Source organism: Chiloscyllium plagiosum, unplaced genomic scaffold, assembly GCF_037043375.1.
Source record: "Chiloscyllium plagiosum isolate Xiang-an unplaced genomic scaffold, Cpla_swu_hap1 HiC_scaffold_4, whole genome shotgun sequence".
Lineage (NCBI taxonomy): Eukaryota > Metazoa > Chordata > Chondrichthyes > Orectolobiformes > Hemiscylliidae > Chiloscyllium > Chiloscyllium plagiosum.
The window spans coordinates 344,275-356,886 of record NW_028270142.1 but is presented as its reverse complement, the minus strand read 5'-3'; the positions used below and the strand labels follow the sequence as shown (position 1 = coordinate 356,886).

Here is a 12,612-nt window from a genome sequence, read left to right as displayed (position 1 = left end):
AAGTGGGAAAGAGTGAGATAATCTTGCTAGGAAGAAGACAGGCCTAGACTACTTTTTAAAAGGCGAAAGTCTTCGGAAATCTGGCACATTAAGGGACTTGGGAATCCTACTTCATGTTTCTCTTAAGGTTAACAAGCAGGTTCAATCGGCAGTTAAGAAGGCAAATGCAATGTTAACATTCATTTCAAGAGGGCTAGAATATAAGAGCAGAGATGTACTGCTGAGGCTACAGAATGATCTCAGGAATGAAGTCATATGAGGGGCAGTTGAGGTTTCCAGGTCTGTACTCGGTGAAGTTTAGCAGGAAGCGTGGGATCTGACTGAAACTTATGGAATACTGAGAGGCCTGGATAGAGCGGACATGGAAACGATGTTTCCACTAGTAGGAAACTAGGACCCGAAGGCACAGCCTCAGAGTGAAGGGACAACCCATTCAAACTGAGATGAGGAGGAATTTCTTCAGCCAGAGGGTGGTGAATCTGTGGAACTCATCACTGCAGAGGGCTGCGGAGGCCAACTCACTGAGTGTAGTGAAACAAAGATAGATAGGTTAGTAAAGGGATGAAGGGTAATGGGGAGAAGGCAGGAGAGTGGGATTGAAAAACAATAGACAATAGGTGCAGGAGTAGGCCATTCTGCCCTTTGAGCCTGCACCACCATTCAATATGATCATGGCTGATCATCCTTAATCAGTATCCTGTTCCTGCCTTATCTCCATAATCCTTGATTCCATAATCCTTGAGAGCTCTATCCAACTCTTTCTTAAATGAATCCAGAGACTGGGCCTCCATTGCCCCCTGTGGCAGAGCATTCCACACAGCCACCACTCTCTGGGTGAAGAAGTTTCTCCTCATCTCTGTCCTAAATGGTCTACCCTGTATTTTTAAGCTGTGTCCTCTGGTTTGGCACTCGCCCATCAGCGGAAACATGTTTCCTGCCTCCAGAGTGCTCAATCCTTTAATAATCTTATATGTCTCAATCAGATCCCCTCTCAGTCTTCTAAACTCAAGGGTATACAAGCCCAGTTGCTCCAGTCTTTCAGTGTAAGGTAATCCCGCCATTCCAGGAATTGATCTCGTGAACTTACGCTGCACTCCCTCAATAGCCAGAATGTCTTTCCTCAAATTTGGAGACCAGAACTGCACACAGTACTCCAGGTGTGGTCTCACCAGGGGCCTGTACAGCTGCAGAAGAACGTCTTTGCTTCTATACTCAATCCCTCTTGTTATGAAGGCCAGCATGCTATTAGCCTTCTTCATTACCTGCTGTACCTGCATGCTTACCTTCATTGACTGGTGTACAAGAACACCCAGATCTCTCTGTACTGCCCCTTAACCGAAATTGATTCCATTTAGGTAGTAATCTGCCTTCCTGTTCTTGCCACCAAAGTGGATAACCATACATTTATCCACATTAAACTGCATCTGCCATGCATCTGACCACTCACCTAACTTGTCCAGGTCACCCTGTAATCTCCTAACATCCTCATCACATTTCACCCTGCCACCCAGCTTAGTATCATCAGCAAATTTGCTAATGTTATTACTGATACCATCTTCTATATCATTAATATATATTGTAAAAAGCTGCGGTTCTCGTACTGATCCCTGCGGTACCCCACTGGTCACTGCCTGCCATTCCGAAATGGAGCCGTTTATCACTACTCTTTGTTTCCTATCAGCCAACCAACTTTCAATCCAAGTTAGTACTTTGTCCCCAATACCATGCGCCCTAACTTTGCTCACTAACCTCCTATGTGAGACTTTATCAAAAGCTTTCTGAAAGTCTAGGTACACTACATCTACTGGATCTCCCTCGTCCATCTTCAGAGTTACATCCTCAAAAAATTCCAGAAGGTTAGTCAAGCATGATTTCCCCTTCATAAATCCATGCTGACTCTGACCTATCCTGTTACTACTATCCAGATGTGTCGTAATTTCATTCCTTATAATAGACTCCAGCATCTTTCCCACCACTGAAGTCAGACTAACTGGTCTATAATTTCCTGTTTCCTCTCTCCCACCTTTTTTAAAAAGTGGTACAACATTAGCCACTCTCCAATCCGCAGGAACTGATCCCGAATCTATCGAACTCTGGAAAATAATCACCAATGCATCCACGATTTCTCGAGCCACCTCCTTCAGTACCCTGGGATGTAGACCATCAGAGATGGAAATGTGTTGCTGGGAAGCGCAGCAGGTCAGGCAGCATCTAGGGAACAGGAGAATCGACGTTTCGGGCATTAGCCCTTCTTCAGGAGACCATCAGACCCCGGGGACTTATCAACCTTCAAACCTAACAGTCTCTCCAACACCAATTCCTGGCAAATATAAATTCCCTTCAGTTCAAGTCCTTCAGCCACTGTTACCTCAGGGAGATTGCTTGTGTCTTCCCCAGTGAACACAGATCTGAAGTACCAATTCAATTCTTCTTCCATTTCTTTGCTCCCTGTAATATATTCCCCTGTTTCTGTCTTCAAGGGCCCAATTTTAGTCTTAACCATTTATTTGCCTTTCACATACCTAAAAAAGCTTTTACTATCCTCCTTTATATTTTTGGCCAGTTTACCTTCGTACCTCACTTTTTCTCTGCATATTTCCTTCTTAGTAATCCTCTGTTGTTCTTTAAAAGCTTCCCAGTCCTCTGTTTTCCCACTTATCTTTGCTATGTTATACTTTTTCTCTTTTAACTTTATATGTTTCTTAACTTCCCTCGTCAGCCACGGCCACCTCATGCCTCCTTCTGGGACCTTTCTTCTTTTTTGGAATGAACTGATCCTGCAACTTCTGCATTGTACACAGAAATATCCGCCATTGTTCATGTCAGCCATGAGCAGATGGCATAGCAGACTCAATGGGCTAAATGATCTAATTCTGCTCCTGAATCTTATGGTCTAAATACAATTCAGACTGCCAGTTGTGCCATGCTCATTAACTTGGCGCTGACCTTCTTGTTAGACTTACTTTACTTGACGTCAAATTTCCCTTTAATCACTCCACATGCTGACCTCCTATCCTGGTTCCCAGCCCTGACCACACTAGTTTAAATCCTGGTCATTCTACAGCTACATAGAGTCATAGAGATGTACAGTACAGAAACAGACTCTTCGATTCAACTCGTCCAGGCCGACCAGATATCCAAACCTAATCTAGCCCCACCTGCCAGCACCCGGCCCATTTCCCTCCAAACTCTTCCTATTCATATACTCATCCAGATGCCTTTTAAATTTTGTAATTGTACCAGGCTTCACCACTTCCTCTGGCAGCTCATTCCATATACGTACCATCCTCTGAGTGAAAAAGTGCCCCTTATGTCCCTTTTCTATCTTTCCCCTCTCACCCTAAACCTACATTCTCTAGTTCTGGACTCCCCGACCACAGGGAAAAGATCTTGTCTATTTATCCTATTTATGCCCCTCATGATTTTATAAACCTCAATAAGGTCACCCCTCAGCCTCTGACGCTCAAGGGAAAACAGCCCTACCCTATTCAAACTCTCCCTATAGCTCAGATCCTCCAAACCTGGCAACATCCTTGTAAAACTTTTCTGAACCCTTTCAATTTCACTGCATCTTTCCGATAGGAAGGAGACCAGAATTGCACACAATATTCCAACAGTGGCCTAACCAATGTCCTGTACAGCTGCAACATGACCTCCCAACTCCTGTACTCAATACGCCGACCAATAAAGGAAAGCATACCAAATGCCTTCTTCACTATCCTATCAACGTGCGACTCCACTTTCAAGGAGCTATGAACCTGCACTCCAAGGTCTCTTTGTTCAGCAACACTCCCTAGGACCTTACCATTAAGTGTATAAGTCCGGCTAAGATTTGCTTTCCCAAAATGCAACACCTCGCATTTACCTAAATTAAACTCCAGCTGCCATTCCTCGGGCCCATTGGCTCATCTGATCAAGATCCCACTGTAATCCAGATACATCCCGAAATTGCTGTCAAATCATATTTATTTACTCCATATGTGCTATCAATTAATTTACCTTTTTATTATTCACTTATGGATGTGGATGTCACTGGCTGGGCCAGCATTTCCTACCCATCCCTAGTTGCCCTCAAGAAGGTAATGGCGAGCTGCCATCTCAAACCACTGCAGCCACTTGCTGTGGGGGAACCCATAGTCCTGTTTAGAACATAGAACATTACAGTTCAATACAGGCCCTTCGGCCCTTGATGTTGCACCACCCTGTGAAACCAATCTGAAACCCATCTAACCTATACTGTCCATATGCCTATCCAATGACCATTTAAATGCCCTTAAAATTTGTGAGTCTACAGTTGCAGGCAGTGCGTTCTGCACCCCTACCCTCTGATATCTGTCCTATATCTATCATGTCTCAATTTAAAGCTATGTCCCTCATGCTAGCCAGCACCTTTCGAGGAAAAAGGCTCTCCCTGTCCACCCTATCTAACCCTCTGATTATCTTATATGTCTCAATTAAGTCACCTCTCAACCTTTTTCTCTCTGATGAAAAGAGCCTCAAGTCCCTCAGCCTTTCTTCGTGAGACCTTCCCTCCATACCAGGCAACATACCAGTAAACTTCCTCTGAATCTTTTCCAAAGCTTCCACATCCTTCTTATAATGCGGTGACCAGAACTATATGCAATACCTCATTCCTGATGAAGGGCAACTCTAGTTGCCACCTCTCAGCCCAGCTCTGTAGCTTATTTATGTCTCCCTATAGCCTTCAACATCCTTCAGCGCTATCCATAACTCTACCGACCTTAGTGTCATCCGCAAATTTACTAACTAATTGACCAGTGATCCTTACTTCTGTTGTAGGAAATGTTTTGGAAAGGATTATAAGAGATAAGATTTATAATCATCTAGCAAGCAACAATTTGATTTCAGATAGTCAACATGGTTTCATCAAGGGCAGGTCATGTCTCACAAACCTCATTGAGTTTTTTGAGAAGGTGACCAAGCATGTAGATGAGGATAGGGCAGTTGACGTGGTATACATGGACTTCAGTAAAGCCTTTGATAAGGTTCCACATGGTAGACTGATGGAGAAAATGCAGAGGCATGGAATGGAGAGTAATTTAGCAGTTTGGATTAGAAACTGGCTTTCTGAAAGAAGGCAGTGAGTGATGGTTGATGAAAAATATTCAGCCTGGATTCCGGTTATTAGTGGTGTGCCACAAGGATCGGTTTTGGGACCACTGCTGTTTGTCATTTTTATAAATGACTTTGACGCGGGCATAGGTGGATGGATTAGTAAATTTGCAGATGACACTAAAGTCGGTGGAGTAGTGGACAGTTTGGAAGAATGTTACAGGTTGCAGGGGGACTTGAATAAACTGCAGGATTGGGCTGAGAGGTGGTAAATGGAGTTCAAGGCAGCTAAACGTGAGGTGATTCACTTTGGGAAGAATAACAGGAAGGCAGAGTACTGGGTCAATGGAAAAATTCATGGTAGTGTGGATGTGCAGAGGGATCTTGGAGTCCATGTACATAGATCTCTGAAAGTTGCCACCCAGGTGGATAGTGCTGTTAAGAAGGCATATGGTGTGTTAGGTTTCATTTGTAGAGGGATTGAGTTCTGGAGCTGCAATATCATGCTGCAATTATACAAAACGTTGGTGCGGCCACATTTAGAATATTGTGTCCAGTTCTGATCGCCCCATTACAGGAAGGATGGGGAAGCATTGAAAAAGGTGCAGAGGATCTTTACCAGGGTGTTGCCTGGTTTGGAGGGAAGGTCTAATGAGGAAAGGATGAGAGACTTGAACCTGTTCTCATTGGCAAGAAGGATAAGAGGGGATTTGATAGAGACATACAAGATGATCAAAGGATTAGATAGGGCAGACAGTGAAAGACGTTTTCCTAGGATGATGCCGTCAGCTTGTACGAGGGGGCATAACTACAAATTGAGGGGTGATAGATTTAAGACAGATGTCAGAGGCAGGTTCTTTACGCAGAGAGTGGTAAGGGCATGGAATGCCCTACCTGCTAATGTAGTCAACTCAGCCACATTAGGGAGATTTAAACAATCCTTGGATAAGCACATGGATGAGTTTGGGATAGTGTCGGGGGACGAGCTGAGAATAGTTCACAGGTTGGCGCAACATTGAGGGCTGAAGGGCCTGTTCTGAGTTGTATTGTTCTATGTTCTAACTCATCCTTCTACGCCCTCAACCAGGTCATTTATAAAAATGACAAACAGCAGTGGACCCAAAACAGATCCTTGCAGTACACCACTAATAACTGAACTCCAGGGTGAACATTCCCCATCAACATCACCCTCTGTCTTCTTTCAGCTAGCCAATTTCTGATCCAGACCACTAAATTGCCCTCAATCCCATGCCTCCATATTTTGTGCAGTAGCCTTATCAAACACCTTACTGAAATCCATATGCACCGCATCAACGGTTTTCCCCTCATCCACCTGTTTGGTCACCATCTCAGGGAAGGTTTAGGAGGGAGTTTCAGGATTTTGAATTCGCGACACTGAAGGAACTTGGTGATGGATTTGAAGTCAGTACAAAAATGGTTTGGTATGGTGGTGCTCTGATGTATATTTGATATGAATGCCATGCACAGTGGTTTTCACTGTTATCTTTGTAGCTTGTAGTCCTAAATATTGATTTATACTTAAGTTGTTTTGTCTTTTTCTGCTATTCTCTGACCTTCATTTCCCATGCTACAGTTTTGCTCTACTGCCTCAAATCTATCCCTTTACTTGTGACATCTCCTGAAGCTTAATTCCTCATCCTCATTCTTAGTCTCCATCTTCCCTTGTGATACTACTCACTCGAATACCAGTCTCAGCAACGTCCATGTATAGACAGGTCTCAATGGTTCAGATCCCACTCTGGGGTATTTCCAACACTGCTTCACAAGTTTGATCCCATTTCTCCCACAACAATCTGTAAACCACTCAGTCATTGATTTAATCTTTCACTCTACGCCACCTTACACATGGTTCAGGTAATAATACAATGGTTACCTGGAAGGTTCTAGCTTTTAACTTAGCATCTAACGTCTCATACTATCACGCAGAATATTGTCTCTGCTGAAGTTATTGGTACTGATGTGGACCATGACCACTGGATCCTCCCCTTCCCACTGCAAGTTCTCTTTTCAGCCCAGAGCAGATATCCCAAGCTCTGGCATTAAGGAAACAACACATGGAGTGGCATACAGACTGTCAATACCCTTCACTATACTTGTCCCCTATTCCCATTACATTCCTTTTTTCTCCTTGACGTGACTGACTACTTGTATCATGGTCAGTTAGTTTATCCACTCTGCAGCTCGCACTCTCATCCAAACAAACTGAAAAAAGCTCAAAGCCTTTGGATAATTGCAAAGTTGAATTTCTCGCTCCAACCTCCTGGGTCCCCTTACTTGCCTCACTCACAGTCAGATCATCTTGTCCCCATGCACTGGCCAAACCAGTTGACTCAAACCTAAGTGATGTAACGATCTCCTGTAATCAATTGCTGAGGTAATTGTCCCCCATCTGATACGCTACGTTGGCCGGAACTTTGGTTCAATGTCACTGAGCTGGAGGCAAAATTTCTGTAGCTACAGACATGGAGTGCAGATAGGTTTGCTCTTGATCAAACTGGCATCTAGAAGCTGCCATATCTATAGCTGCAGCATGTTACCTGCCCTTCCGTCTTTATTCTGGATTAGAGTGGTGCTGAAAAAGCACAGCAGGTCAGACAGCATCCAAGGAGCAGGAAAATCGACGTTTCAGGCAAAAGTCCTTCATCAGGAATAGAGGTAGAGTGCCTACAGAGTGAGGAGGGTGAAGATGGGGAGAAAGTAGCATAGAGTACAATCGGTGAGTGGGGGAGGGGATGAAGGTGATAGGTCAGAGAAGAGGGTGGGGGAGAGGAGACTACCTGGTTAGGTCCACGCCCCCCAACAACCCATCCTCCCATCCTGGCACCTTCTCCTGCCACCACACGAATTGCAAAACCTGCTCCCACACCTCCATCCAAAGCCTTTAAAGGAGTCTTCCACATCCATCAAAGTTTTATCTGCACATCCATAATATCATTTATTGTATCCGTTGCTCCCGATGCGGTCTCCTCTACATTGGGGAGACTGGACACCTCCTAGCAGAGCGCTCTAGGGATCATCTCCGGGACACCCGTACCAATCAACCACACCGCCCTGTGGCCCAACATTTCAACTCCCCCTCCCACTCTGCCGAGGACATGGAGGCCCTAGGCCTCCTTCACCGCCGCTCCCTCACCACCAGACGCCTGGAGGAAGAAAGCCTCATCTTCCGCCTCGGAACACTTCAACCCCAGGGCATCAATGTGGACTTCACCAGTTTCCTCATTTCCCATTCCCCCACCTCACCCCAGCTCCAAACTTCCAGCTCAGCACTGTCCCCATGACCTGTCCCACCTGCCTATCTTCCTTCCCACCTATCCACTCCACCCTCCTCTCTGACCTATCACCTTCATCCCCACTCCCATTCACCTATTGTGCTCTGTGCTACTTTCTCCCCACCCCCACCCTCCTCTCATTTATATCTCCACCGTGCAGGTACCCTGCCTCTATCCCTGATTAAGGGCTTTTGCCCGAAACATCGATTTTCCTGCTCCTCGGATGCTGCCTGAACTGCTGTGTTTTTCCAGCACCACTCTAATCTAGAATCTGGTTTCCAGCATCTGCAGCCCTTGTTTTTACCTTCCATCTTTATTGTACATTAATGAACAATTCTAATCAATTTATAATTACTGAACAGTACATGCTCAGGTAATTAAATATCGGTGGTACATTTAAACAATAAACAGCAAATGTAATAAATGCAAGCCATTGTCAGTCTTGTATCAAAGTTATATAACATTAACAAACCTATTTTGTCTAGAGTGATTTGGAGATGCCGGTGTTGGACTGGGGTGTACAAAGTTAAAAATCACACAACACCAGGTTATAGTCCAACAGGTTTAATTGGAAGCACTAGGTTTCGGAGCACTGCCCCTTCAACAAGTGGTTGTGGAGCAGGACCATGAGACACAAAATTTATAGCACAAGATTACAATGTCATGCAGCTGAAATGATAAACCTAGATTAAGTCTTTCATCTTTTGGAATGGATTTGTCTTTTTGGTTCTTTAATATGCAAATCCCAGAACTTCTTTTAAGACATTCTGAAGATAACTTCAGGTTTTCTAACAAAAGGTGCCATCTCAGCTCAGAGAATACATTAAAGGCATGAGGTTAAAGTCTGTCTCTGTCCCAATCTTAAGTCAGACTGATTCCATTTGTAAAGTGGGATTTATATAATATTACATGGATTAACTGCAGGTTATGCATTTTTGAGCAAAATAGAACATATCTGCAAATATAATTCTGCAGATACAAATTCACCACATAAACCTATATGTGTGCACATGTAGGCCAGACAGAGTGAGTGTGTGCATGTCGGTGTGAGAGTGTGTGTTAGTCATGGCTGAATTTAGAGAAAAATGACTGACAGAAGTGAGTTGCCTTCAATACTTCTCCCAACTGGGAGACTGCGGAGCGCGCAGGAGGAAAAGGGCAAGTTTGTGTCAAGCCCATTCTCAGACTTTAGACTTTCAAACAAACTCTGTTCATATCCTGTACCCCTCTGCCCTTCCATTCCTTACAAATTCCCTCACCTATTAATGCACCTATTAGCAATGGATACAGAAGAGAAACACCTTTGAATTGGATGAGCGTCTCCTTTCAGAATCTCCTACTTACTTCTCCTGGGCTTGGAATCCTGTCAATGGCTGGATTGAGCCCTTCAGCAGATCGCACTGTGACCCACAGGCTGCCTGCTGAACAAGCCAGTCAAGAACATTGGCAGAGGGAACAAGTAGGGGGGGATGGGAAGTCGGGAGAAAGGGAAATTAATTTAATAAATGGCTATAATTTAATAAATATTTTCTGCTTTCCTTTGCTTTACATTTTTATAATTTCCATGATTTAGGAGGATGAGGTAAGTTAATTTTCATGTTGTTAGGCAGGATACAGTGAATACAATGGATTTACAAGTGGAGTCCACTTGTCAGCTTAGATTCCCTGTCTGCACATGCTTGTGGTAACTCTGGTCTGAAGCCAACATTGTAAGGAATTACATCATTCTAGGCAGGAATTTCAAAAATTTGATGGTTGAGCAAATGAAACACACTTAATGATTATAAGTGATGTGCTGCAAGTTTGGAGTCTTGCCAATCAGCACGATAAAGAAATAACTTGAATTCTCAGAATCCAATATTTTCTGCATTTGTTTTAGATACCAGAAAATCATAGGCAGTATGTCCCTGAATTCAATATATACAATCTTATTTAATTAAGGGGAGGCGCAGCCTAGTGGAATTATCACTGGACTGTTAATCCAGAGACCCAGGTTCAAATCTCACCAAAAATCTGGAATTAAGAGATTAATCACCATGATTCCATTGTCAAATGTCAGAAAAACCCATCCTATTTACTAATGTCCTTTAGGGAAAGAAGCTGCCATCCATACCTGGTCTGGCCGACCCATGACTCCAGACCCACAGCAATGTGGTTGTCATTTAACTGCCCCCCCCACCCCACCCCGGGTAATTAGGAATGTGCAATAAATACTGGCTTAGCCAGCAATGCCTCAATTCTATGAATAAATTTTAAAAATCCTAACGATGAGTTCCAAGTTTCCAACAGTTGTGTCTATAAATCAGAGTCATTTTCTGTTATAAACACGTCACCAGCTTTAAATTAAAAGTTATTGAGAAACAAGTCATCAAAGAAACTGTCACTTTAAACAAACCAAAAGTTCAAATTCAATAAAATCATACAGTACCATTATTTAAAAATTTCTCATTGTAATTAACTTCCACCTACCTTCAGTTTATACAATCCCACAACTGTTCTACTCTTCCTTCTGAAAAGATAAATCAATTGTATGGCAGCCATCAGTTCCTGAACTGGATTTTCTGTGACTTAACAGCTTGATGGCAGACATCAGAAAAATAATTCTCTAACATAAACTAATATACACTTTTCAAAGAATCCCTCAACAGATTGGATAGATGCATATATTTCCAAGAATCACAACTGCTTATGAAACATTATAAACAGATATTGTTTACATTTTCAAAAAACCTCAGGTTATTCCAAGGGCACAAGGTTCAACCATGTATAAAGAACAATCTTTCATTGTCTTTGAACATGTTAGTTTGAATCCTATATAAAGACATAACTATTTATATCACCCTAAACACTACAAAACAAAAACAAATAGAACAGGCTGTAATATTGTATGTCCTAGATCATTGGGTTTAATCAAAAAGGCCAAATGTCCTCACTCTCACGTTAAAAGTATCAGGATTTAATGACTTTCCCATAGATGGGAACTGGTTTGGACAAAGGTATTAGCAGACAGGATGAAACACAAGGAAGCAATACCAAAAATGTGAAAACCATAACAAAAGGACGTTGGTAAAGATGGTAAACATGGTAAAGATATTCACATTTCTTTAGAAAGCATTTGCATGTTTTAAAAACTACTTTAAATACCGCTTGTGCATTGTATCCTTTCAGGTGACATGGGTATTGCTGGCTAGGCTAGTATTTATTCCTGATGAAGGTGTTTGCCCAAAACGTCGATTTTCCTGGTTCTTGGATGCTGCCTGACCGACTGTGCTTTTTCAGCACCACACTCTTGACTCTAATCTCCAGCATCTGCAGTCCTCACTTTCGCCTAGTATTTATTGTCCATCCCTAGTCACCCTTGAGAAGATGGCGATATACTACTTTCTTAAATCACTATAGTCAATTTGGCATACATAGACCCACAATGCTGTTGGGTGGGGGAGTTCTGGAATTTTGATTTACCAACAGTAAAGGAACAGCAATATTGTTCCAAGTCAGGATGGTGAGTGACACTTGCAGGTGGTGGTCCCCATTTATCTGTTGCTCTTGTCCTTCTAGGTGGAAGTGGTCACAGAATTGGAAGGTGCTATCTAAGGGGCCTTGATGAAACTCCAACATATTTGACTTCAAATTACTAGAATACAGCATTTCTCGAGGGCTCTTCTAATTTTTCCTACATATTACCCAGGTATAAAGAGGTTTCTTCCAATACATCAAGAAAAACTCTTCTGGTCCATTCTGACCAAAATGTCCATCCACACTAACCCTATTTCCCTGCACTTGGCCCATATCCTTCTAAACCCTTCTTATCTGTGCAAATGCCTTTTAAATGTCATTAATGTACCCACCTCAAGCAGTTCTGCTGGCAGCTCATTTCATATGTGTATCACCCTCTGTGTAAAACAAAAAGTTGCTCCTCAGGTTCCCTTTTATTCTTTCCCCTCTGACCTTAAACTGATGCCCTCTAGTTCTCGATTCCACAACCCTGGGAAAAAGACTGAGTACATTCACCTATCCACGTCTCATGACATTATACACTTCTGTAAGGTCCCTCCTCAGTCTCCTACGCTCTAAAGAAACAGGTCGCAGCTTGTCCAATCTCTCCATATTACTCAGTCCCTTGAGTCCTGGCAACATCCTTGTAAACTTCTTCTTCACTCTTTCCAGTTTAATAACATCCTTCCTGTAACAAGGTGACCAAAACTGAACACGATACTCCAAGTGCAGCCTCAACAACGTCCTGTAC

At 43.0% G+C, this 12,612-nt stretch overlaps 1 protein-coding gene across 6 annotated transcripts in view; it reads right to left on the bottom strand.

Moving 5' to 3' along the window:
- fam110b (family with sequence similarity 110 member B) overlaps positions 1-12,612 on the bottom strand; it is a 231,761-nt gene that overhangs the window by 84,898 nt on the left and 134,251 nt on the right. For 3 of the 6 annotated variants that reach the window (XM_087985903.1, XM_087985902.1, XM_087985901.1), the window contains one exon: positions 10,836-10,875. The exons of 2 other annotated variants lie outside the window; for them this stretch is intronic. The gene's annotated coding sequence lies outside the window, so the exon portion shown is untranslated. Of the gene's footprint in view, positions 1-2,108; positions 2,132-10,835; positions 10,876-12,612 lie in introns of those variants that run through there. One more of the 6 variants, XM_087985906.1, reaches the window with a different exon arrangement.